At 37.2% G+C, this 25,107-nt stretch overlaps 2 pseudogenes; one reads left to right on the top strand and one right to left on the bottom strand.

The window, feature by feature from the left end:
* Positions 1-6,600: 6,600 nt before the first annotated feature.
* Positions 6,601-8,049, top strand: LOC118734725 (annotated as a pseudogene).
* A 9,037-nt stretch (positions 8,050-17,086) lies between these two features.
* On the bottom strand, positions 17,087-20,264 carry LOC118749256 (annotated as a pseudogene).
* Positions 20,265-25,107: the final 4,843 nt, after the last annotated feature.

The raw sequence follows: 25,107 nt of genomic DNA, 5'->3' as shown, positions 1-25,107 counted from the left end.
CATGTTTATGGAACTATACCGAAAAAAGTATTGTAGAACAGACATGACTAGTTTGGCATGGAGAAATATAGCATCTGAGGTCAAGGACCCAGGTAAGTACACAATAGAAAATTTTTGTCATGGTTTATTTGCATTTGTTTTCATATCTTTACAAATAAATTTATAGAATCCAATAATTTTAAACCTATTTATTTTTGATTTTGAATAGCAAAAAAGATTTGGTTTTTGTTTAAATGTTAATGATTAACTATTTTGTTTCAAATATACAAATAAATAGTAGTCAAAGTACTTAGAAACAATTAAGAAATAATTAATAATGAAGTATGTATGTAGGTAATTATTTTTGATTATTCGTTATATTTATATATGCTTGTTCTCTGGAGTGTTTTTTTTATTATATTTAATAAGTTTTTAAATTAAATAGAGAAAGTACAAATTTGTGTGCTCTATAACCCAATGCTACAAGAAATAATGAAATAAAAATACCTGGAAAGTCATGTTATTTTTTAGGTAGGTTTTGCCGAGTGAAGTAAGAATCGAGATACGAAATTTTTGTCACACATCCACACAATCTTGATTTACTGATTTAAAAAACCCGGGTTTCCGCACTTATAAGCTTGTAACTCAGTTGACTATATACCGAGTTTAGACTTTTCGAATGATATATGTATATAAACTTTTAGAAAACTTAAGAGATCTGTGTGTATTTTCTTTGTTAATTTTTTTCGTCTTTTTTCAAATTTCGCAAAATTTTCACACACTATTTTATAAAGAAACTATACCACTCCGGAATTGATGCAAAATTAACATTTAATATACAGTTATTTTTACTTTAAACAATCGGGGGAAAGTTATTCAACCTTTCATAAGAAAAATAATATTTTTGGCTATACAACTCAAAAATGTTTGCTTAACCTTTTTTTTAATTCAGCTTTCACCGGTTTCTCCTTGTAGTGAAAGCAATATTCTGAAATAATTTGTCATGAAAATTTGAATATCTCATTTCATTTTTAGCCGACTTTGTAAAAATTAACATCAGTTTTACTCTATATTAAACATACTTTTCTCCTAAATTTTTTAAAAGTTTATAGATATAAACACAGAGCTATCATTCGAAAGGTCTAAACTCTGTTGAGAAGCAACTTATTTATCTCGTTAACAAGCTTATAAGGGCACAAACGTTTGTGTAGCTATCACAAAATGGTATCGCGTGTCGCATCGCATGTCGCATCGCGTATCGCACCGCTCTAATGTGCACTGCGTGCATTTCATATCGCATCGCGTATCGTATCGCGTATCGTATCACATATCGCATCGCATGTCGTATCGCGCTAATGTGCACCGTGCCTTATGCATTCCAGCATCTAGCGCTGCGATGTTTACCTTCTATGAATTTATGAATATATTTGTGCCGAACTAAGTAAAGGATACACTATGCAACTATAGAAAATATGGTTTTGGCATTATCTCGTCACACTGCTATTGACGATGCTAATTTATTAGCAGAATTACACTGTTACTAATCGAAGATGCTGTTAGTAATCGTATGATGTGACGATGCGGCGGAGCCGAGTAACTTCGCTACTTTGGCATCGTGGTGATCGTCAAAAGTGTTAGTTATTAACGTACTCGTACGATACTAACATAATCGTGCAGAACTCTGGTATGTTTTTTTTACGGACGTTGGGATAGCGCACTATCCATCAAGTGACCCGTATGAAACTTCGATAAAGCCACCTCCCCGGGACTGCTTTCGCTTTTCATCAGAGAGGGCCATGGCATACAGAATGCCTCACTCCATAACGTCATTTCCGTATTCCCCCATCCACATTTGTGATAAGGGGTTCAGGAGCGTTTTGTCATCTGTGCTTCGTGGAGATATTTCCTGTGGAGTAAAAAACAAGAGTTAAACACAATTTATGTCAATTACTTCATTTATTTCACTGATTAAAGCCTCTCTCTATCCGGCGGCGTTGTTCCCTTGCTCTAAGCTCAGTTATTATTTCTTTACTGACAGATTTCACTCCGCCCCAGACCTTAACGTCATTTATCATGTATGATAGCAAGTTTTCAGGACTCGGACTAGTCAGAACAAAATCTTTTAATTTGTTCCTTTTAGCGGAAAAAGAAGGGCATGGAAAGAATATATGCTCTGCAGTTTCCGGTACATTTCCACATGAACCACACGCCATTGTGTCATCATGGCCATTCCTGCACAATTACAGCGACCCGACGGAGACGCTTCCCACCGTTGTTGCCATTGGGCGAGGCTTTTTTGGCGTTCGGCCGCGATCTCGTGCTTAGAGAGGGCTCTGCCTTTGGATCGGGAGGTCAAGTAGGTGCGCTGGATCTCGATAGCCATTAGATCAACAGGCATTATACCAGCAATCACACTGGCCGCATCATGCGAAACTATCCGGAAAGCACTACCTATACGTAGGGCACTAAACCGGAAAATCGAGTTTAACTTATTAGCGTACGATTTATGTTTGAGTGCATGTCCCCAAACAGGGGCCGCATACATAACAACCGATTGTGTTACTTTACTCAAGAGTTTCCTTCGATTCTGACTAGGACCTCCTACATTTGCCATTAACCTAGCTAACGAACTATGGACTGTAGCCGCTTTCTTACTGACCGTTTCAATGTGTTTTTTTTTATGACAACCTAGCGTCTATCATCTCACCTAAGTATCTTACTGCTGGGATCGTCTCAAATACATACCCATTTACATTCAAAGTCGTACTCTCTTTCTTCTTCCTGCTTGTTATAAGTACACCATCAGTTTTCTGGATAGCTAGCTGCAAGCCATTTTCCTTAAGCCATTCGTCGACCAAGTTAGCAGTACTTGAGGTGGCCGTCTGTACGCCCTTCCTTTTAGAACGGACATTTGTGCGGAAATAAGAACTTCCGTAAATGCTCAAATCTGGAGCAAACAGTATCAATATCCTTCAGCAGCAAATGTTTTTGTGCATAAAGAAATTGAAGATTTTTTTTTGAAAAATAAGTTTTACGACCAAGTAAAAGTCCTCTGTACCACGATTAATTAATAGGAAAAAAAGCAAAAACGTCTAAACGGTAGAAGTTATAGCAGCTATTTCGGAGATCACCACATCTCCTCATCAGACTTTTTTTTCCTGGATTTTAGCAGGGATCGAACCTGCGTAATCGATGTTCAAAGTCAGAAGCGTTAACCACTGAGCTATGTACATCCCGTAAACTATTGTTGCAAATTCAACCTTATTCAACCAACTACTATCAAGTGCAGCTGATTTGCCGCTTTTTAAACTCGGCAACGTGGTTGTTGTTGTCAATTCTATACATCCATTTGCTTATTTGCTTTTTTGTATAGTTTCAGGCAGGCTCTTCCTAACCTATGTATTTGTCAATGTTATTGTGGCTTATCAACATTTTATTTTTAATATTTTTATTGAGCTTTATACCACGATTGCTTATTAGGTAAAATTGAAAAAGCAACAAAGGCCAAGCGGTAGAAGTTATAGCAGCTATTTCGGAGATCACTACATCTACTCATCAGACCTCTTTTTTCTAGACTTCAGCAGTGATCGAACCTGCGTAATCGATGTTCAAAGTCAGAAACGTTAACCACTGAGCTATGTACATCCCGTAAACTCTTGTTGCTAATTCATTTTCCTTATTCAACCAACTACTATCAAGTGCAGCTGATTTGCCGCTATTTAAACTCGACCGCGTTGTTTTTGTCAATACTATACATCCATTTGCTCTTTTGTGTAGTTTCAGGCAGGCTCTTCCTAAGCTATGTATTTGTCAATGTTATTGTGGCTTATTAACATATTACTTTTAATATTTTTATAGAGCCTTGTACCACGTATTTTGACAATATTTAGGAACTGTTACCAAGGATTGGGAACTAATACCATGAGTTGGTCATTATAACTAAATATATTAAAGCTTCTAGTATTCATCTAATTTGTACCAAATCGTTAATTTAGTTGAAGGGTTTGGTAAATACAAATAAATATTTCTTTGAAGCATATTTCTACAAATTCCATTTAACTTAAGGTATGGTTCATAAAAGGATATATTATTAAGCTCTGCTAATGCAAGTCAGCTTTTTTACACAAACGGTTTAGTCATAGTTACCAAATCCTAGATGAGGCAACCACAATGTGGCTTGAGAGCGGAACATCTTCATGCTTGTGAGCCACCCCTAAAGAATGCTGAGCGCTCTCTGAGCACATGTGTATTTCACATATTAAGAGCGCCAGCTGAGAAATGCACACAGTCCCACTTATTGAATCGTTTGAATGTGGTAGTATGCCGACTATTATGTCGATCACTGCGCTAGGTAGAGAAAGAAAAGTGTGCGCTATGACATGTCTAGACTTGTTTGTCTCAGTTTCAGTTTTGCTATTATCGGCATACATTAAAATTTTTGAATGATTTATTATAGAAGAAATATCATTAATGAATATCAAGAATCGGTCCAAGGTGCCTTCCCTGAGGAGCTCCTGAAGAAACTTTAATGATGTTGGAAGAACAATTATTAACAATAACTCTTTGTGGTCTATCAGAGAGGTAAGATGAGATCCATTGAAGCAGACTGGGCTGAAAGCCGCTTAGGTCGAGTTTACGGATGAGTAACGAGTGACGTATTTGTCAAAAGCTTTACTGAAATCGGTGTATATTACGTCGATATGAGCATTTTCTCTAAAGCCGTTAGTGATAGTAGATTTTCCTTTAGAAAACCCGTGTTTAGATTGTGAAATTGAAGAAGATATAGAATATGTTAGCTGATAAAAAAAAATTGCTTCGAATAATTTGGGGATAGCGGAGAGCTTCGCTATGCCTCGATAGTTTTCTATAGAGAACCTGCTGCCGTTTTTGTGAAGTGGTATTATGAAAGACTCCTTCCAGGCTGACGGAAAAACGCCAGGTTTAGTGAGAAATTGAAGAGAGTTAAAAAAGGCTCGCAGATGTTCTCAGCGCAGTTTTTAAGAAAACAGGTCGGAATATGATCAGGTCCAGCTAAATGACGCTTTTAATGTTTTTAAATAGTGTAGAACTTCATCAGAAGATATTACTTGAATATAAGTAGATTGATTGGAAAAAGCTCGTACGGATAGTCTCCACTTTTAGGGAAATCTTCAGAATAATTGGACCTAAAAAGCTGGGCAAACATGTTGGCAATGAGGTGGCTGTCGCTAGACACAGTGTCGCGATAATGCATAGCGGACGAAAAACCATGTACTTTACGCTATGAATTTACGAAACCATAAAATGATTTAGGATTGTTAATTAAATTCTTCTTAATTTTACATAAATATGAATTATAACATTTCTTATTTAATGCAAAGTAGCTATGCCGCTAAACTGAGTACTTTACGTAATCACTGTTCTCTTATACAGTTTAAAAGAATGTGGCTTTTTATTTTTCAATTTTTTAAGCTCTTTAGTGAATCATTATTGTATCGGTTCTTCAGGAACAATATTACGTTTTGGCACATACTTTCGAAACAAATTGAAAACAGTATTATTAAAGTCATGATACAAATATAGTAAGGTAGAACCGCTGAGAGTCACTTTTAAAATTCTTGACGTTTCCAAACAATTTAATTTTTAAATTTACTCACAAACTCACACACACATTTTCATTTTCAATCTTTGCTTGAGATTTCGAGCAATTTCAATTTTTTGTATTCACTTTTATATGATTTCAAAATGTTGGCAACCTTCAAAAAAAAAATCATGGCCGACAAATTGAGAGAACGGTTCTACCTTGCTATGTTTTTATCATGATTAAAGTGCTCAACGCTACGCTCCACGTCATCTCTATATATTGGCCAAGATAACTTTGAAAGCTCTTTGTTAATTTTCCTGAAATTTGCTTTCGCAAAAGCATATCTAGTATTTGAACTATACGACTTATTATTATGTATTTCATTTATGATTTCGTAGCTTAACTCAATAGCGGGATGGTACGCATCCTCTGGCAAAACTAGGGGATCACACCGACTAATAGAGGCCTTCGGAACATCATCAACGTAAACGAGATCCAAGACCCCTTTTGTTTATTTTTTAATTTGTTATCTTTAGGTGGACTTCCACCATTCATTGGATTTTTACCAAAATGATTAGTTATTCAATTAATAGTTGTCAATAATCAATATATTTTAATAACAATTATAACTATAATAACTTTAATTACATTGATTTTTACTTACGTTTATGTTTCGTTGCATTTATATTAAATTATTCTGAAAATAATTGAATTAATAATATACAAATAAATAATTTTTCATTTAAATGTATATTGTTTTTTTCTTTTATTTCAACATTTAGATTAATTTTAATTTCTTTAATTTATTTTATTTTTTAAGACAGTTAAATTTGTCTAAATATTTATAACAGTTTTTAAGTTAAAAAAACTAATAACCTTCAAAGTTATAAATATTAGTTAAATCTTTTAAGCCTTGGTAATTATTTTACTCTTTAAGAATTGCAGTCTAATATCATTATTGACTATAAAGCCTAATTGATTAAAAAGAATTAATTCTTATAAATAGATTTACAGTCTATCGCCTAAATTCAGCCATTTAATCGCGACAATGACTATTTTCAACAAATATTGGAACTTTATATTTTCTATTTGGAGCTTGAGCCGGAATATTAGGAACCTATCTTAGAATCCTAATTCGAGCTGAATTAGGGCACCCAGGAGCTTTAATTGGTGATGATCAAATTTATAATGTAATTGTTACAGCTTATGCTGTTGTTATAAGTTTTTTTTATAGTAATACCTATTATAATTGGTGGATTTGGAAATTGATTAGTGAGTTTAATATTAAGGGCACCAGATATAGCATTTCCACGAATAAATAATATAAATTTGTGATTATTACCCACTTCCCTTACATTATTACTAGTTAGTAGTATAGTAGAAAATGGAGCTGGAACAGGTTGAACAGTTTACCCTCCTCTCTCATCTGTTATTGCTCATGGAGGAGCCTCTGTTGATTTAGCTATTTTTTCTTTACATTTAGCAGGAATTTCTTCTATTTTAGGAGCAGTTAATTTTATCACAACAGTTATTGGTATACGATCAACTGGAATTACATTTGATCGAATACCCTTATTTGTATGAGCAGTTGTACTAACTGCATTATTATTATTACTATCTTTACCAGTATTAGCAGGAGCTATTACAATACTTGTAACGGATCGAAATTTAAATACATCATTCTTTGATCCAGCTGGTGGAGGAGACCCAATTTTATACCAACACTTATTTTGATTCTTTGGTCATCCAGAAGTTTATATTTTAATTTTACCTGGATTTGATGTGATTTCTCATATTATTAGTCAAGAATCAGGAAAAAAACAAACCTTCGGTTCATTAGGAATAATTTATGCAATAATAGCAATTGAACTTCTTGATTTTATTGTATGAGCACATCATCTATTTACAGTAGGAATAGATGTTGATACACGAGCTTATTTTACTTCAGCAACTATTATTATTGCTGTACCAACAGGAATTAAAATTTTTAGCTGACTAGCTACACTACATGGAACTCAATTAAACTATTCACCAGCTATACTATGAACTTTAGGATTTGTTTTTCTATTCGCTGTGGGGGGTGTAACAGGAGTTGTTTTAGCTAATTCATTAGTTGATATTATTCTCCATGACACTTATTATGTAGTTGCACATTTTCATTATGTATTATCAATAGGAGCTGTATCTGCTATTATAGCAGGATTTGTTCATTGATATCCTTTATTTACAGGATTAATTTTAAATTTAAAAAGTCAATTTTTAATTATATTTATTGATGTAAATTTAACCTTTTTCCCTCAACATTTTTTAGGACTAGCAGGTATACCACGACGATATTCAGATTATCCAGATGCTTACACTGCATGAAATGTAATTTCAACTATTGGGTCTTCTATTTCTTTACTAGGAATTTTATTTTTCTTATTTATTATTTGAGAAAGCTTAATTTCACAACGACAAGTAATTTATCCAATACAATTAAATTCTTCAATTGAATGATTACAAAATACACCCCAGCAGAACATAGATATTCCGAAATGCCTATTTTAACAAATTTCCAATATGGCGGATTAGTGCAATGGATTTCATATATAAAGTGTTTTACTTTTATTAGAATATTTATAAATAAATGACAACATGAGCTGCTCTTGGCCTTCAAAATAGTGCCTCTCCTCTTATAGAAGAACTTACATTCCTTCATGATCATACACTTATAATTTTAGTAATAATTACTACCTTAGTTGGTTATTTAATATTTATTTTATTTTTTAATAACTATACAAACCGAAATCTATTACATGGCCAAACTACTGAAATAATTTGAACAATTATACCAGCTATTGTTCTTTTATTTATTGCATTTCCTTCTTTACGATTATTATATTTATTAGATGAAATTAAAGAACCTTCAGTAACTTTAAAAACCATTGGACATCAATGATATTGAAGTTACGAATATTCAGATTTTATAAATGTAGAATTTGATTCTTATATAATCCCAACAAATGAATTAACTACAGATGGATTTCGATTATTAGATGTAGATAACCGAGTAATTTTGCCTATGAATTCTCAGATTCAAATCTTAGTAACTGCAGCAGATGTAATTCACTCTAGAACAGTTCCCTCTTTAGGTGAAAAAGTTGATGGAACTCCTGGCCGTTTAAACCAAACTTATTTTTTAATAAATCGACCAGGTTTATTTTATGGACAATGTTTTGAAATCTGTGGTGTTAATCACAGTTTTATACCAATTGTAATTGAAAGTATTCCTATTAATTACTTTATTAAATGAATTACAAATAGAGTAAATTCATCATTAGATGACTGAAAGCAAGTATTGGTCTCTTAAACCACTTCATAGTAAATTAGCACTAACTTCTAATGAAAAAATTAGTTAAAAATATAACATTAGTATGTCAAACTAAAATTATTAAAATATTTAATATTTTGGAATTTTACAAATAGCCCCAATTGGTTGATTAAGCTTATTTATTATTTTTTCTATTACCTTTATTTTATTTAGAATAATAAATTATTATTCAATAATTCATAAATCCCCTAAATCTCAAATTTCACAAAAATCAACTAAATCATTAAATTAAAAATGAAACCTAGTTTATTTTCAGTATTTGACCCTTCATCAAGAATTTTCAATTTATCATTAAGTTGAATAAGAAAATTTTTGGGATTATTAATAATCCCATCAATATATTAAGGGTATTCATCAAACCTTATAAATGCATTGTAAACCGTATAAACTTATAATTGTGTATACCTTATAAATGAACTGTCAAAATTTGTATGGAAACTCGTTTACACATTTCTGATAAATTTATCCAGCGATTTCACTGAATAAACTTGATAAACTGAAGACAATGCAACTCTGTCGCAACTCTAGCTATGTTTTCTTAGGCAATAATCGGGATCCGCATACAAATTTTTCACGCAAATTCAACAACGATATGATCCTGATAGAGATCTGGTTCAATTATTATCCCGTCTGTTTGGTTTGTTTCACTGATAATTCGCAAAGTTTGGTAGCCGTGACAAATGAATTCATACACAAACAGACATTCTGCCATTGTTTCTTATAACTTGCTTCAAATAAATAGCCTTTATGTTATATGTACATTTATTTAAATAGATATCTCGTAAATATAATTTTTTCCAATTTAGTGAGGTAGTTTCTATAATTTCTTTATCCCCGTGCTAGTAGTATAAAGTTAGGGACACTGCGCTTTATAACCAAAGAAAACACGACTATTGTCGCATGTGTAAACGAAAAGAGAGTGTGGGTCGTTCATGTAACAGAGTGCATAAACTTATAAGATTATCTGCTTGATAAAGTTATCGGTTTAGATGAATACCACTATTGACTTATACCTTCACGTTATCATGTATTCTGAAGTTCAATTTTACTACATAAAGAATTTAAAACATTACTAGGGCCAATGAGGTCATTCAGGATCAACTTTTATTTTTGTGTCATTATTTTCATTAATTTTATTTAATAATTTTATAGGGTTATTTCCTTATATCTTTACTAGAACAAGTCATTTAACATTAACTTTTTCTTTAGCATTACCTCTATGATTATGTTTTATAATTTATGGATGAATTACTAATACTCAACATATATTTGCTCATTTAGTTCCACAAGGAACTCCTGGAATTTTAATACCTTTTATAGTTTGTATTGAAACAATTAGTAATGTAATTCGTCCAGGAACTTTAGCAGTTCGATTAGCAGCTAATATAATTGCATTTCATTTATTACTAACATTACTAGGAAATACAGGTAGTTCACTTTCATATATAATTGTGTCTTCACTTTTAATTGGTCGAATTGCTTTATTAATTCTTGAATCAGCAGTAGCAATTATTCAATCTTATGTAATTGCTGTATTAGCAACATTATATTCTAGAGAAGTTAATTAATGTCAACACCATGACCTTTAACAGGGGCTATTGGTGCCATAACTTCAGTTTCAGGTTTAGTAAAATGATTCCATCAATATGATATTTCATTATTTGTGTTAGGAAATATTATTACTATATTAACTGTTTATCAATGATGACGAGATGTATCACGTGAAGGTACATTTCAAGGATTACACACTATATCTGTTAGTTTAGGTCTTCGATGAGGAATAATTTTATTTATCTTATTTGAAGTATTATTTTTTATATCTTTTTTTTAAGCTTTTTTTCATAGAAGATTATCTCTTGCTATTGAATTAGGAACATCCATTACATGAGCACATAATAGTTTAATGGAAGGATATGATTCATAAGCTACACAAAGATTATTTTTTATAGTACTATTAGGTATCTACTTTACTATTTTACAAGCATATGAATATATTAAAGCCCCTTTTACAATTGCAGATTCAGTTTATGGATCTACTTCCATGGAATTCATGTATTAATTGGAACTACCTTTTTATTAGTATGTTTAGTTCGACATTTAAATAATCATTTCTCAAAAATTCATCATTTTGGATTTGAAGCAGCTGCATGATATTGACATTTTGTTGATATTGTTTGATTATTTGTTTATATTTCAATTTATTGATTAGTTAGTTATTTATATAGTATATAAGTATATTTGACTTCCAATCATAAGGTCTGCTAATCGAGTAGTATAAATAATTTTTCCAATTACTATTATAACTTCAATTTTAATTATTATTTCTAGAGTAGTAATAATATTAGCATCAATTCTATCAAAAAAAAAAAACATTTACGGATCGAGAAAAATGTTCACCTTTTGAATGTGGATTTGATTCAAAATCTTCATCACGTCTTCCTTTTACTTTACGATTTTTTTAAATCACAATAATTTTTTTTTATTTTTGATGTGATTTAATTTTACCAATAATTTTAATTATCAAAATTTCAAATATCTTTATATGAACAACTACTTCAATTTTTTTTTATTTTTTTTTTTGTTCGTAGGAGAGGGAAATTTTATGCACTGGCCGGGGGCGCTAGTCTCTATACTACCTTCCCCGAGTGTGGGACTCCCACCGAAGCGTGTTGGGCTACCCACTAAAACCCAAACTCCTACCGCCCGCGCAAGAATCCCGCATCTGGCACCGCAATTCTGCATGTCTTCAGATGCAGGAGCGCGCTCTTAGAGCCTTGGAGCTGCTCTTTTGTAGAGGCGTTTCATTCGGGTGTCCTCAGTAGACAACCGTCCTCTCGTTTGCAGCGGAGTACGAATTTCACGTATCTCGCAACTGCTTCCCACTTTTCTGCGCGAAATCAAGAAGCGTTCGCAGGGGAAGAATGTGTGGTACACGTTATCTTCGACGTTTCCACAGTAGTGACAGAACGGTGAGTCCACCCTTCCCATTCTATGAAGATATTCTCGGAAGTAACCATGACCGGTGAGGAATTGCGTCTGGTAGAAATCGACTTCCCCATGTGGTCTGTTCAGCCATGTTTGAAGGCCGGCTATCAGGGAGTGCGTCCATCGACCTTTTGTGCTCGCGTTCCAGTTTTGTTGCCACTGCTGGATCAGTTGCTCGCGCGCCTTTGCCGCGGCAGCTGCTCCACCTATTTCCGCACTGAGATTGTAAATCTCTTTTCGCTCGTAAGCAAGTAGCTCAATTGGCCGGACGCCAGAAGTAACGAGAACCGCGTCCGCGGACACTGTACGGTATGCAGAAGCAATGCGTAGTGCCCCTCTGCGCTGTACCAAAGACATTTGAATTCGGTATTTTTTGACTTTCAATGCGTCAGCCCATATTTATGCCCCGTACAGAAGCACCGATTGGACCGCTGTCATCAGAAGCTTCCTGCGGCATGGCTTCGGGCCGCCCACGTTCGCCATCAGCCGGCTTAGAGCCGCCGTGCCCTGCGCAGCTTTTTCACATACTCCATGGATGCGCTCCCAGAATGTGAGTTTGCTGTCAAGCTTCACCCCTAGGTATTTTGTAGACCTAGAAGTCGTCACGAGTTGAGGTCCGAGCATCATATTTATAATTGTTGGGATCCGTTTCCTGGTGAGGAGCACGATCTCCGTTTTGGCTGTAGCCAATTGCAGACCGTCATCGCTCATCCATCCACTGACGTTGCGCATGACCTGGTTTATCTTGAGCTGTGCTAGCTGAACATTTCTTGCTGTTATGACGGCGGCCACGTCGTCCGCGAAGGCGACAAGGAAGGTGCTCTCCGGCATTTCCGTGCGCAACAGACGGTCATACGTGGCGTTCCAGAGGTCCGGGCCAAGTACAGACCCCTGTGCCGCTCCGCCGGTTATACGTCTCTTTCTCTGACCTTGTGTTGTGTCGTACAAAAGCCAACGGTCTCTGAGGTAGTCCCGGATCATATCTAGCAAGTATGTTGGAACCTTGAATGACCGTTCCAAGGCCTCCAGCATGTCGTCCCATCTTGCCGAGTTGAAGGCGTTCTTGACGTCCAGTGTGACTAGCAGCACTATTGGCAGGCTTCTTCGGCCTTATGCACCGCCTCGACTACTTCGCCAATTGCTCTTATAGTTGGGTGTCCCTTCCTGAAGCCATGTTGTCGGGGTGAAAGGCCTCCCTCGCTTTCTATGGCTGACGTCAAGGGTATTTTGAGCAGACTCTCCATCATTTTGCCTGCTGTGTCTAGCATGCAGAGTGGCCGGAAGGATGAAGGTGAGTTTGGGTCCCCTTTGCCCTTGGGTATAAGCACCAGTCTCGCCTTCTTCCATTGGCTTGGGAAGACCCGGGCCCTAAGGCAGCTGTTGTACATGTTAAGTAGAAGATCAGGGCTCGTTTCCGCTGCTAACCTGATTGCCTTCGTCACATAGCGCTTTCCAGCAGTTCCGTTTACTCTTCTGTATCTCGGCCCCAAGTGCTTTCTTAGCGCTTTTGTAGGCTGCTGCTCTGGTCAGCGCCTCGGGTCTACCACGAGCGCGCGTTGCGAGTCTCCGCATTCTATGGCAGGCCCTTCGCAGCTCAGCAATTCGGTGATTCCACCAGTATACCTGCTTTTTCCCTGACCATGCTCTCCTCTGTGGAATTGAGGCTTTGCATGCCCGGTAAATGCAGCGCATAGTTTCTTCGACCAGCTTAGTACAAGACTCCCTGTTGTGGATCTCTCCCGTTGTGGGTGAAATACCTTGGGAATCTGCTAGGAGTGACGTATCGAACTTGCGAACATCGACCCTAGACGGGTTCCATCCTGGTTTCCTGCGAGGGATACTACGTGTTTGCCCTCGCGTTATGTCAGTGACTTGGAAGGTGATGTAGTTGTGGTCGCTACCACTCAGGTCTTCCATCACTCTCCATCCGTCAGCCCTTCGAAGAAGGCTTTCTGAGACCAGGGTTATGTCAGGGATAGAGTATCCAAAACCCGGCCTTCGATATGTAGGGGTCGTTGAGGATGGTCAGGCCAATGCGGGCTGCCATTTCAAGGACCACTCTTCCCCTGGTGTTTGTTTGGGGCATACCCCATTCCACGCCTCTTGCGTTGAAATCTCCAGCAACAATTATGTGGCCGGTTATATCGCGCAATTCGTCTTCAAGGTCTTCGAGCTTTTCCCTGAAGACAGGGACTGTGTCGTTTGGAGACAGGTAGCAGCTCACCAGAGTGATTTGCGCCATTTTAACCCAGCGTCCGACCCCGCTGCTCTCTGCGCGATGGTTGGGGTTAGCAATCCATATCGCGGCCGAGCCTGATTGGTCAACATGCCAGGTTTCTTTTGTTCTATAGGGTTCACTGATGATGACAGCGTCTGCTCTTTGTTCAAGAACCAATTGGTCCAGCAGGTCATCAGCTACCCTACTCCTGTTCATATTGCCTTGTATAAATTTAATCATATTCTCCCAAGCTTTGTCTTAGCCTCAGCAAGGGCATCCCTGAAGGTCTTGCACGCTCCCGACCCGGGCAGTTGATTGGCATTTTTCTGTCCATCTCCTGCCGAGCACAGGTAGCAGCTTGGGCTTTCTTTACATGCAGAGGCTATGTGGCCCTGCTGCCCACACTTCCAGCATGAACTGCTTCTGTCTGGGCCTTTGCATGCCGCCTTTTTGTGACCATACCCCAGACAGCGGAAACACCTTTGGACATCCGCGCGCTCTTGGACGCGGCAGATAATCCAACCTACTCGCAGCTTCCCCTTTTCAATAAGAGTCCGGCCTGGCAGTTCGTCGATTTCCACCACAGCCATTCTTTGTTCTCGCGAGTTTTCAGCGAGGAGAGAGACGCGAAGTTGGCCATTCATCTTGTCTCCTAACTCCCCGCGTATAGCGTTCTCCACTTCTGGGGCCGTGGTTAGGCAGTCCATGCCCAGAACTTCTAGACCTAAACGTCTAGTGAGAATACGGGCGTCTCCAAGCTGGCCAATGGCAGTGCACACATTTTCCTTAAATGCTGAGTGGTCGCCACAGCGCTCCATTTCGATGAGCACGCCGCCTTCGCGGGTTTTCCGAACAGATCGAATTACGGTCTCCGTCTTCTCAGGTTGGAGCTTACCACGTATCGTTCCCAGCACCTCTGCATAGGTTTTGCCTTCAGCTGACTTAATGATTAGTTTGGCGAGACTCTTCTTTTTTCTCACCCTCTTCTTTTTTTCGGGCTGGTCGCCTCGCCCTTATTGATCAAGGGTTCACCTGGCGCTGGCCCTGGCTTGGGCTTTCTGCTTTTTCCAACCGTTTTCCATTGATTAGCTGGTACGGTTTTCTGTGCATTATTATTATTATTATTACCATTATTGCTATTAGGATTATTAATAATAATATTTTTACTACTACTATTATTATTATTATTATTAGTAGTGTTTTTTTTTCTTTTCCGGCTCGCCTGTTGGGGAGTCGGATCGAGTTCGAGCTCTCTTTTGCGAGCCAGGGCCAGTTTTCTGCAGCTCGGAAAGTGTAGATCCCTTCCGGCGCTGCTCTCGGAGGTAGCTTGGTATATTTAGGCTCTCCTCGATTTGGGCCATACAAGTTTTTATGTCCATGGACACATTTTTCTGCTTGGAGACAGCACTCTGCATCTTCTTCAAGACGAGCCGAATCTGGGCCAATTGCTCATCTTCATTGCCTTCGCAAGTTCTCAAGCTTGCGGTGGCATGCTTGTCTCTGTTTGCAGCGGCTGGCGTTTGATGACCACCATCCCGGCTGCCGGGAGTTGTCGTTTGCGAAGGTGTACCCTTCTGCACCACGTCGACGGCACTCTCCGTGCTCGTGGTGCCGGCTTTTGCCTGCAGAGGAGTTTGTGGCGGGGAGCGCACAACTCTACTGCTCTTTCTAAATGCGCTGCATTCTTCCTCGGGAGCATCTACACCCATTACAGTTGTTTTTGTTATTTGTTTAATCATGTCAATTCTATTGGGTCTCCGCTTGAAGCCGCTATCTCCACACGTAGCACAGTCGCTTTAAGTGTCCCGAAGTTCCCTTCTCTCAAAGGAGCAGGCCATCGCGAGGGTTGACACAAGTCCTTATGGGATATTGTGTTCAGAGCCAAGACAGCGCAAAACCAGGAGTAAATCTCAACTGGACCTGTGCGGCCAACTAAATGGCGACGTGTATTGAACGTTCTTGAAGACCTGCCAGGGTTTTAACGAGACGGAGGCGATTGCAGCATTAGCCCACCAGCCATTTCTGTGAGGTGTCACCCTCACATACTAAAGTGGTGGAATACTGCTCTCGCCAGCCCAATGTCGAATTAATCGTATACATGTTCCAGTATGCCATGAACAGGATCTAACTGGTCTCAATCCTGGGATGCTTTTGGGGAGGCGGCATCTGTTCGCCCGGACACAGGAGATTCATCAAGCATTTCTGATCTTTTAAATCAGGCCCTCGGCTCCTGCCGCTCTTGGTCTGGGACTGCTTATTGGTTATTCGCAGCTAACCCACCGAAGTAGGCCGTTCACGATCCGCCCTGTGTGACCCCGGTAAGGCCCTGAGCTTAGCCCTTACCCTACCTTATATGAACAACTACTTCAATTACTTTTATTATTATTTTAATTATTGCACTATATCATGAATGAAATCAAGGAATATTAAATTGATCAAATTAGGGTTGTAGTTAATTATAACGTTTGATTTGCATTCAAAAAGTATTGAAATTTCAATCTACCTTAACTAATTGAATATGAAGCGATTTATTGCAATTAGTTTCGACCTAATTTTAGGTAATTTAATGCCCTTATTTTCAATTAATATTAATCTATTAATTATTCTAACATCTTCAATGTTATGCTTTAAATTTAAGCTACTTGAATAAAATAGTAAAAAATCTAAATAAAACAGTTATTCATAAAAAAATAATAAAAAATAAATTTTTAAATTACTAATATGAAAAAAAAAACAATTATAAAATTTAATATTGTATAAATTTTGACCACCTAAAAATTCTGATCAACCTTGATCAAATGACTTATAGACTACTCTTCCTAAATTTATTGGAAAATTAATAATTCCATAAGTAGAAATATAAGGTATAAATCATATAAAACCAAAAAAAATAACTCATTAAATAATTATTAAAGGATTTATTTAAATGAAATAAAGAAACATGAGAAATTAAATAACCTATAAATCCTCAAATAATACAAACAAATAAAGTTAAGAATTATATATATATAGGTAAACAAATTATATAGGGGGTAGGAAAAATTAATCATCTAAAAATTCTCCCCCCAATAATTCTTATAATTAATAAACCTCTTATTCCCCGAAGTATAATTCAAACCTCATCTCTTCGTATATTTAAAGAACCACAATTTAATTCTCCTGTTATTGAATAATAAATTAATCGAAAAGAGTAACAAACCGTTAATCCAGTAAAAAAAAAGTATAAGAAAGAGAAAAAATTTATATAACTTAGAAAAGCAATTTCTAAAATTATATATTTAGAATAAAATCCAGCCAAAAAAGGTATTCCACATAAAGCTAAATTAGCGACATTAAAACAAGAAGTAGTTAAAGGTACATAAATTGTGAATTTTATATATTATGAATAATAGCCCCTGCACATATAAATAATAATGCCTTAAATAATGCAGGAGTTAAAAGATGAAAAAAGCTAATTTATAAAATCCCATTGATAAAATTCTTATTATTAATCCTAACTGTCTTAATGTAGAAAGGGAAATAATTTTTTTTTTAATTAAATTCAAAATTAGCTCCTAATCCAGGTATAAATATAGTTAGCCCACATAATAATAATAATAACTGACCTAAAAAAGAATCTATACTAATTATATAAAGAGAAGTCCCTTTTTTTGTAACAGGTAATCTCGCGAACGGCTGACCCGATTTTCGTGAAATTTTGTATACAAATAGCTTTCGGTAACCACCATGTTTTAGGCAAAAAAAATTTTACTTTTTTAGGGTACGTGGACCAGGGACCGGTCTATTCGAAAAAATCTTATTATAGTCCGATTTGCATAAAATTTAGTACATAAGTAGCTTTTTAGCATATATGACCCATTTTTTCCGGGAAGTGGTCCAGGGACCGATCTATTCGAAAACATCGAATTTACGGTCCGATTTGCTTAAACTTCGGTGCGTAAGTAGTTTTTTAGCATATATTAGGATATATGGTCCCTTTTTTCCGAGAAGGGGACCAGGGACTGATCTATTCGAAAAAATCGTATTTACGGTCCGATTTGCTTAAAATTCGGTACGCAGGTAGCTTTTTAGCATATATGATCCATTTTGTCCGAGAAGTGGACCAGGGACCGATCTGTTCGAAGAAATCGTATTTATGGTCCGATTTGCTTAAAATTCGGTACGTAGGTAGCTTTTTGCCTGGATAAGCTTATAGATTCCTGTTTTCCAATTTTCATGCAATTTCGAATATAAATAGCTTTAAGTAACGACCATATCAAGGGGCGAATTCGTCACTAGGCAAGATTTTTTTGCGCCAATCAGAAACAACGGCTACTGTCAAAATATAATTATAATATATAATATATCTCAACTAATATATATTTAGAACCGTTTGTTAGTTTTCGCAAGGCTCGAGAACGGCTGAACCGATTTTTTTGAAACTGCCACCTGCCGCACGTGTCCCAAGGATGGTTTTAGGCGGAAAAAAATCTATATGTAAAGGGGGCGTGGCACTTCCCATACAAACCGAATTTCTCATGCTACATATCTCTGAAAGTGTGCATGGTAGAGTTTTGGAAATTGGTATGGAGATATACGAAATCAATCGCATACCCTTGGAGAAAAATTTTAGCTGTTGTAAAAAGGGGTGTGACATCTCCCATACAAACCGAATTTTTCATACTGCTTATCTCTGGAAATTTTTTGGTAGAGGTCTAGAGTTTTGTATGGAGATGTACGAAAAAAATCGCATACTCTTGGAGAAAAATTGGAAATATTGGAAAAGGTGGCGTGGCATCTTCCATACAAACCGAATTTTTCATACTGCTTATTTTTGAAGTGTTCATGGTAGAGTTCTGGAACTTGGTATGGAGATATACGAAATCAATCGCATACTCATGAAGAAAGAGGGCATCTCTTGGAAAGGGGGGCGTGGCACCTCCCATGTAAATCGAATTTGTATACTGCATATCTCTGAAGGTATTCATGGTACAGTACTGGAACTTCGTATGGAGATATGTATATAGTTGAAATCAAGCCCATACTCGTGGAGAAAATTTGGGCTATTTGAAAAGGGGTGTGAGGCCTACAAACCTACTGACCTTTAGCTATCTTTGAATGAATTTTTTTATTCTTCTGTAGGTGTGTTTGTGAGTGATCTCCTCCTAAATGGTTGTACGGATTTTAACGAAACTTTTTGTGTATTTGAGTGGGTTTCTGGATGGTTTAGTTTCACAATTTAATCCGACAGTTGGCGCTGTAGTTGAGTTATTACTAAAAATCTTATTTATGATCCTATTTGGATAATGTTTTAAATATGTATGCAATACTATTGCAAAAACGTGCTGCCAAGTGGTGCTGAAGTCGAGCTATTACTAAAAATAGCCAAGTGAGAAAAGGGGCCGTGAAGGTCTGATTAAATCAACCTGTTGCACCATTGAGTATATCGAACGCTCCTGCGTTGCGATTGGCCCAATGGATGTGATTTTCCAATATTATTATGCGTTCAAACTTTTAAGGTATTTCGTCTGAAATAAGTATATGTATATTGCATTTCTGTAGAACAATGATTCGCACCCATTTTGAAATTGCCACCTACTGTACTGTAAAGCTTCTAGGACATTCACTATAGAACCGGGTCATTGTTGCCGCCAGGGAGTGAAGAGGAAAAAAATTTATTTCGCTTTGCGAATAACCGTGCTATGTAATGCCGCACAACTGGAGAATTTCAAGAACGGATATAACACTTTCCTTAGGTTATTTAAAGCGGCAAATGGCCACCAAACCTTAATCTTAGCAGACAAATGTGCCAATGAAAATCGTAAACGTGAATTGTTGGTGAAAATGTTGGACCAAAAAGTTTCAATAAAATACATAAAAATTTTGGGCGGGACGAAGTTCGCCGGGTCTGCTAGTTATATAATAAAATATTAAAACGAATTAATTAATAAACACCAGCAGTTATAGGAGTTGAAGAATGAACTAAAGCAGAAACAGGAGTTGGAGCAGCCATAGCAGCAGGTAATCAAGAAGAAAAAAGGAATTTGAGCTCTTTTTGTTATAGCAGCTAATATTATTAATCCTCCAATTACTTCTATTTCAATTCTATTTTTCATTGATTCTAAATAAAAAATATAATTTCAGCTTCCATAATTTAATATTCAAGCAATTGCTAATAAAAAAGTAACATCACCAATACTATTTGATAAGGCAGTTGATATTCCAGCATTATAAGATTTAACATTTTGAAAATAAATAAATAAACAATAAGAAACTAATCCTAATCCAACTCAACCTAATAAAATTCTAATTATATTTGGACTAATAATTAATAATATTATAGATATTACAAATATAAGAACTAATATAATAAAACGATTAATATTAATATCACCATTTATATTATTTTCTATAATATATTACTAAAGAAGCAATTAATAAAACAAAAGATATAAATAATAAACTTATTCAATCAAATAAAATAGTTATAACAATTCTAGAAGAAGTTAATGAAATAACCTCCCATTCTAAAAAAACACAATAATCTCTTAATAAAAATCTTAAACTAAAAAAAGATTTGGTGTTTGTTTAAATGTTAATGATTAACTATTTTGTTTCAAATAAATAGTAGTCAAAGTACTTAGAAACAATTAAGAAATAATTAATATGTTGGTGTTGGTTGATTTTTCCGACAGGGTGGTAAGATGATTTATTTTGGAACGAATTTCCGTCATCCCTTGTCAAGTTTGCTTTGCAGACAAACCGGTTTCGGCATTGTGCCATCTTCAGTGTCATTTTTTCGTTCTGTCTGGTTCGATTTTTTGTCCTTAATTTATGTTCATTTATCTTAGGTAATGTGATTTTCGTCGATGATTAATTATTAGAAATGCCATGGTGTCCTTTTTTATTTCAGAAGCAGGTAATAGGTTGGCAGGTTCGCTGTCTCGATATTAACATCCGTTATGTTGTCTCTGTATAGTTTTTGCCTGCAGGTAGGTAAAAGTCGGTGATTTTTGTCCCGGCGGTACTTTGTGGTGCGTTCGGAGTGTCCATGCCTGTTGTTTTGTTGTCATTTTTCTTTTTCTCGTAAATAAATTTTAAGGGCTCGAATATAACATAAAATAATTAATAATGATGTATGTATGTAGGTAATTATTTTTGATTATTCGTTATATTTTTAACGGTTTTTTTCTCTTGAGTGTTATTTTGTTATATTTAATAAGTTTTTAAATTAAATAGAGAAAGTACAAATTTGTGTGCTCTATAACCCAATGCTACAAGAAATAATGAAGTAAAAATACCTGGTAGGTCATGTTATTTTTCAGGTAGGTTTTGCCGAGTGAAGTAAGAATCGAGATATGAAATTTTTGACACACACCCACACAATCTTTAATTACAGATAAAACACCGGTTTTCCGCACTTATAAGCTTGTAACTCTTGACTATATACCGAGTTTACACTTTTCGAATGATATATGTGGGGCATTTCACCTCAAGTGACCCAAGTTTTGAAATCGATGTCTTCCGATCGGGATGAAATTTGCACCAATTTCGATTTTTTTTTTGAATAAAAAATAATTTTTATGGTTTTTTCAAAAAGGGGTATTTTTTTATATTTTTTTTTTTTGCTCAAAAGAAAGCTTAGGAATTTTTCTTTAAGAGCTTTGTGGTCGCTTAGTGGTATGCGACTTGTTTATTAATCAAAATTAGCGTTTAGTAACTCGAAACAGCGGTTTTTTTAATTTTTAATATATGACCTATTGTCTTCTTTTTTCTGAAACCTGAAAATAAAACTTATATGAGAAAGTATATACAATTACCTTTCCAACGGTATATAACATGCCTAACCAAGGTTTCATACCCTCGATACTGCAATTCCCGTAGTTAATTGATTAAGATTTTTCGTAGTCTAACATAGCAGGTACTCGATTTTGTGCATCCAAACTCTTTATTAATAGCTTTGCAGAATTTTGAGTATTAGATTTGCATACCTACTAGCACAATATTTAAAAGGTATGAAGAATATGGGATTTCCGGTAGTTAAGGATGATTAAGTTGTTTCGTTTTTGCTCAAAAGAAAGCTTAGGTATTTTTCTTTAAAAGTTTTGAGGTCGCTTGCTTCGCGACTTGTTTATCTATTAAAATGAGCATTTAGTAACTCGAAACAGCGATTTTTTTTAATTTTTAATATATGACCTAAGTGTTTCTGAAGCCTGAAAATAAGACATATAAAAAATTAGATACAATTACCTTTCAAACGCTATATAACAAGCAACTAAAGTTTCATACGCTCTGCACTATAATACCCACAATATGTACACCTCTGGAATAAAATATATATAATTGGTGAAAATTATGAATTTTTTTATTTATTTAGAATAGTTTTTAATAGAGTTCCGCTGCTTCCTGTCAAGACGCAATGTTTTGGCCTGAGCTGGGTAAACTTTGTGAATCCAATTTTAATATCCTCGTGTTCAGATTGAAAGCTCGCGAATAGCTCATTCAGGTTGCAGAGAATTATCCTCTTCTGCATTTGAACTTTCTTACCGTCAATTCGTACAGACACCCAGTCTTTCATCCTTGGCATCAGGCGCCTCATATCATCGCGCTGATAAAACTGAGTCACTAGAGCTTCAGTTTTGCACTCTAAAGGTTTTCCTTTCTTTGAGTTTGGGAGTGTGAGTATGCCATGCTCTGCAACTAATTTTTTAGCAATCCTGGCTTTTCTTCCTGATGCTCCAAACTCAGCCATTGTTTTTGGGCAACTCCATGTCGGTGGAGCAAGCGTGAGAAGTTGAATTTTTTCTGCTCTAATAGTTGAAGTTTTGTACTTTTCTTTTATTTGCTCAAGGACTTTTACTGCATCCTTGTGGTATTGGTTTTGGCACTCATCCCTTGAAGTCATTGAAGGGATTAAAGCAAAAATTTCTCTATCAAGCTTGGCCTTTGTATTAGCCATAGCTATTGAAAATATTAATTATGTAAATAACACAGTCTTTATTTTAACGCTGTTTCTAAAAAAGTGGTCTTCAGAATGACCATACACTGCCTTCATAAACTATAGCTGATTTATTATAGCTACTTATAGGTTGCGCGAGTAGGTATACATATCTATTGAGAAAAGGTTTGGACGAATCTGCTGTGGTTAGGTACAAAGAAAAATCTTAATCATCCTTAACTACCGGGAAATCCCATCTTCTTCATACTTTTCAAATATTGTGCTAGTAGGTATGCAAATCGAGAAAGAGAGGGATCTTCGGCGGGGCCACTCTGACTTATTCGGTTTAAGGGCTCACTGAAGTCTGCAGCGTTTGTTCACCAGTAGGTGCGGCTGCAAGCGGGTGTCTGCTTGGAGCAAGCGGCTCGCTACATAAACGTGTATTTGGTTGTGAAACCACCCCCGTCCCAGCAATGGGTTGTGCGCTGGGCTTGGAACCCGCCACGTAAAAACCACTTTCAGTGAAGAAGCAAGGCAAAGCCTCGGATGAGACCGCCCCTTATGATGACGACCACGGCAAACGTTTAAAGGACTACGATTTGAGGGCATGCACCTGGAATGTCCGGACCCCTAACGGGGAAGGTCCTCCTCCCGGCTGGTTGATGTCCTCGTAAGGACAAAAGCTGACATCACCGCCATCCAAGAAATGCGTAGGACGGGGCAAGGCAACAATGTCTGGGGCCTTGCGACATCTACTACAGCTGCCATGTAAAGGAGCGCAAATTCGGAGTTGGATTTGTGGTGGGAGAGAGACGCACACACAATGCCACAATCCGCATCAAAGCGAGATTCTTCAACATCTCGCTCATCTGCGCCCATGCCCCGACGGAAGAGAAGGATGAGGCATCCAAGGATATCTTCTATGAGCGCTTGGAGCGCACGGACGAGCGCTGCCCCCGTCTTGATATCAAAATCGTGCTTGGCGACTTCAATGCCAGGGTGGGCAAAGAAGGGATCTTTGGAACCACCGTCGGAAAATTCAGCCTCCACGACGAAACGTCCGACAACGGATTGAGGCTGATCGACTTCGCCGGGGTCCGAAACATGGTAGTATGCAGTACTAGGTTCAAGAATAAAAAGATCCATCAAGCTACCTGGCTGTCTCCGGATCGAAAAACGAGAAACCAAATCGATCAGGTTGTGATAGACGGAAGGCACGCTTCCAGTGTTTTAGACGTACGCACACTCCGAGGCCCAAACATCGACTCGGACCACTATCTTGTTGCAGCCAAGATACGCACCCGCCTCTGTGCAGCAAAAAATGTGCGCCCAAATATGCAAGGAAAGCTTAACGTCGAAAGGCTGCAATCACAATAGACAGCCAGCGCTTTCGCTACTCGACTCTCACACCTGCTCTCAGAGAGCACTCTTCAGCAAACCGACATATACGAGCAGTGGAACCACATTTCCCTCCCATTATGTACCGCCGCCGAAGAAGTAGTCGGTTTTCAGCGAGCCTGAAAGAACAACTGGTACGATGAGGAGTGTCAGGAAACTGCAGAGAAAAAAGATGCCGCCTACAAGCCCACGCTGCGATCGGGCGCAACGCACGCTATGTGGGACCGCTATAGGGATCTGAAGAGGGAAGCGAGACGTATTTGCCGCAATAAGAAGGGAGAGGCGGAAATACGTGAGTGCGAAGAGCTTGAGATGCTGGCCGACAGGAAGAACGCCCGAAAATTCTAAAAGAGAGTTGGGCGACTTATGGAAGGTTTAAAGAGCGGGGCGCACTCCTGTAAGATCAATAATGGCGACCTAGTAACTGACGTCCAGTGCGTACTTAAATTATGGAGGGAACACTTTTCTGCCCTACTAAATGGTAGCAGCACGGAATGTTGTGGAGAAGAAGAACGCGAGCCGGCAGTCGATGATGACTGAGTCGACATTCCACCGCCTGACTATGACGAGGTACGTATAGCAATAATGCGGCTGAAAAACAGCAAAGCCGCTGGAGCTGACAGCCTGCCAGCTGAGCTATTCAAGTACGGCGGCGAGGAGTTGATAAGGTGCAT

This window comes from Rhagoletis pomonella, unplaced genomic scaffold (genome assembly GCF_013731165.1).
Source record: "Rhagoletis pomonella isolate Grant_MI unplaced genomic scaffold, Rhpom_1.0 Rhpom_scaffold_00001, whole genome shotgun sequence".
NCBI lineage: Eukaryota > Metazoa > Arthropoda > Insecta > Diptera > Tephritidae > Rhagoletis > Rhagoletis pomonella.
This window is presented reverse-complemented; position numbering and strand designations above follow the sequence as displayed.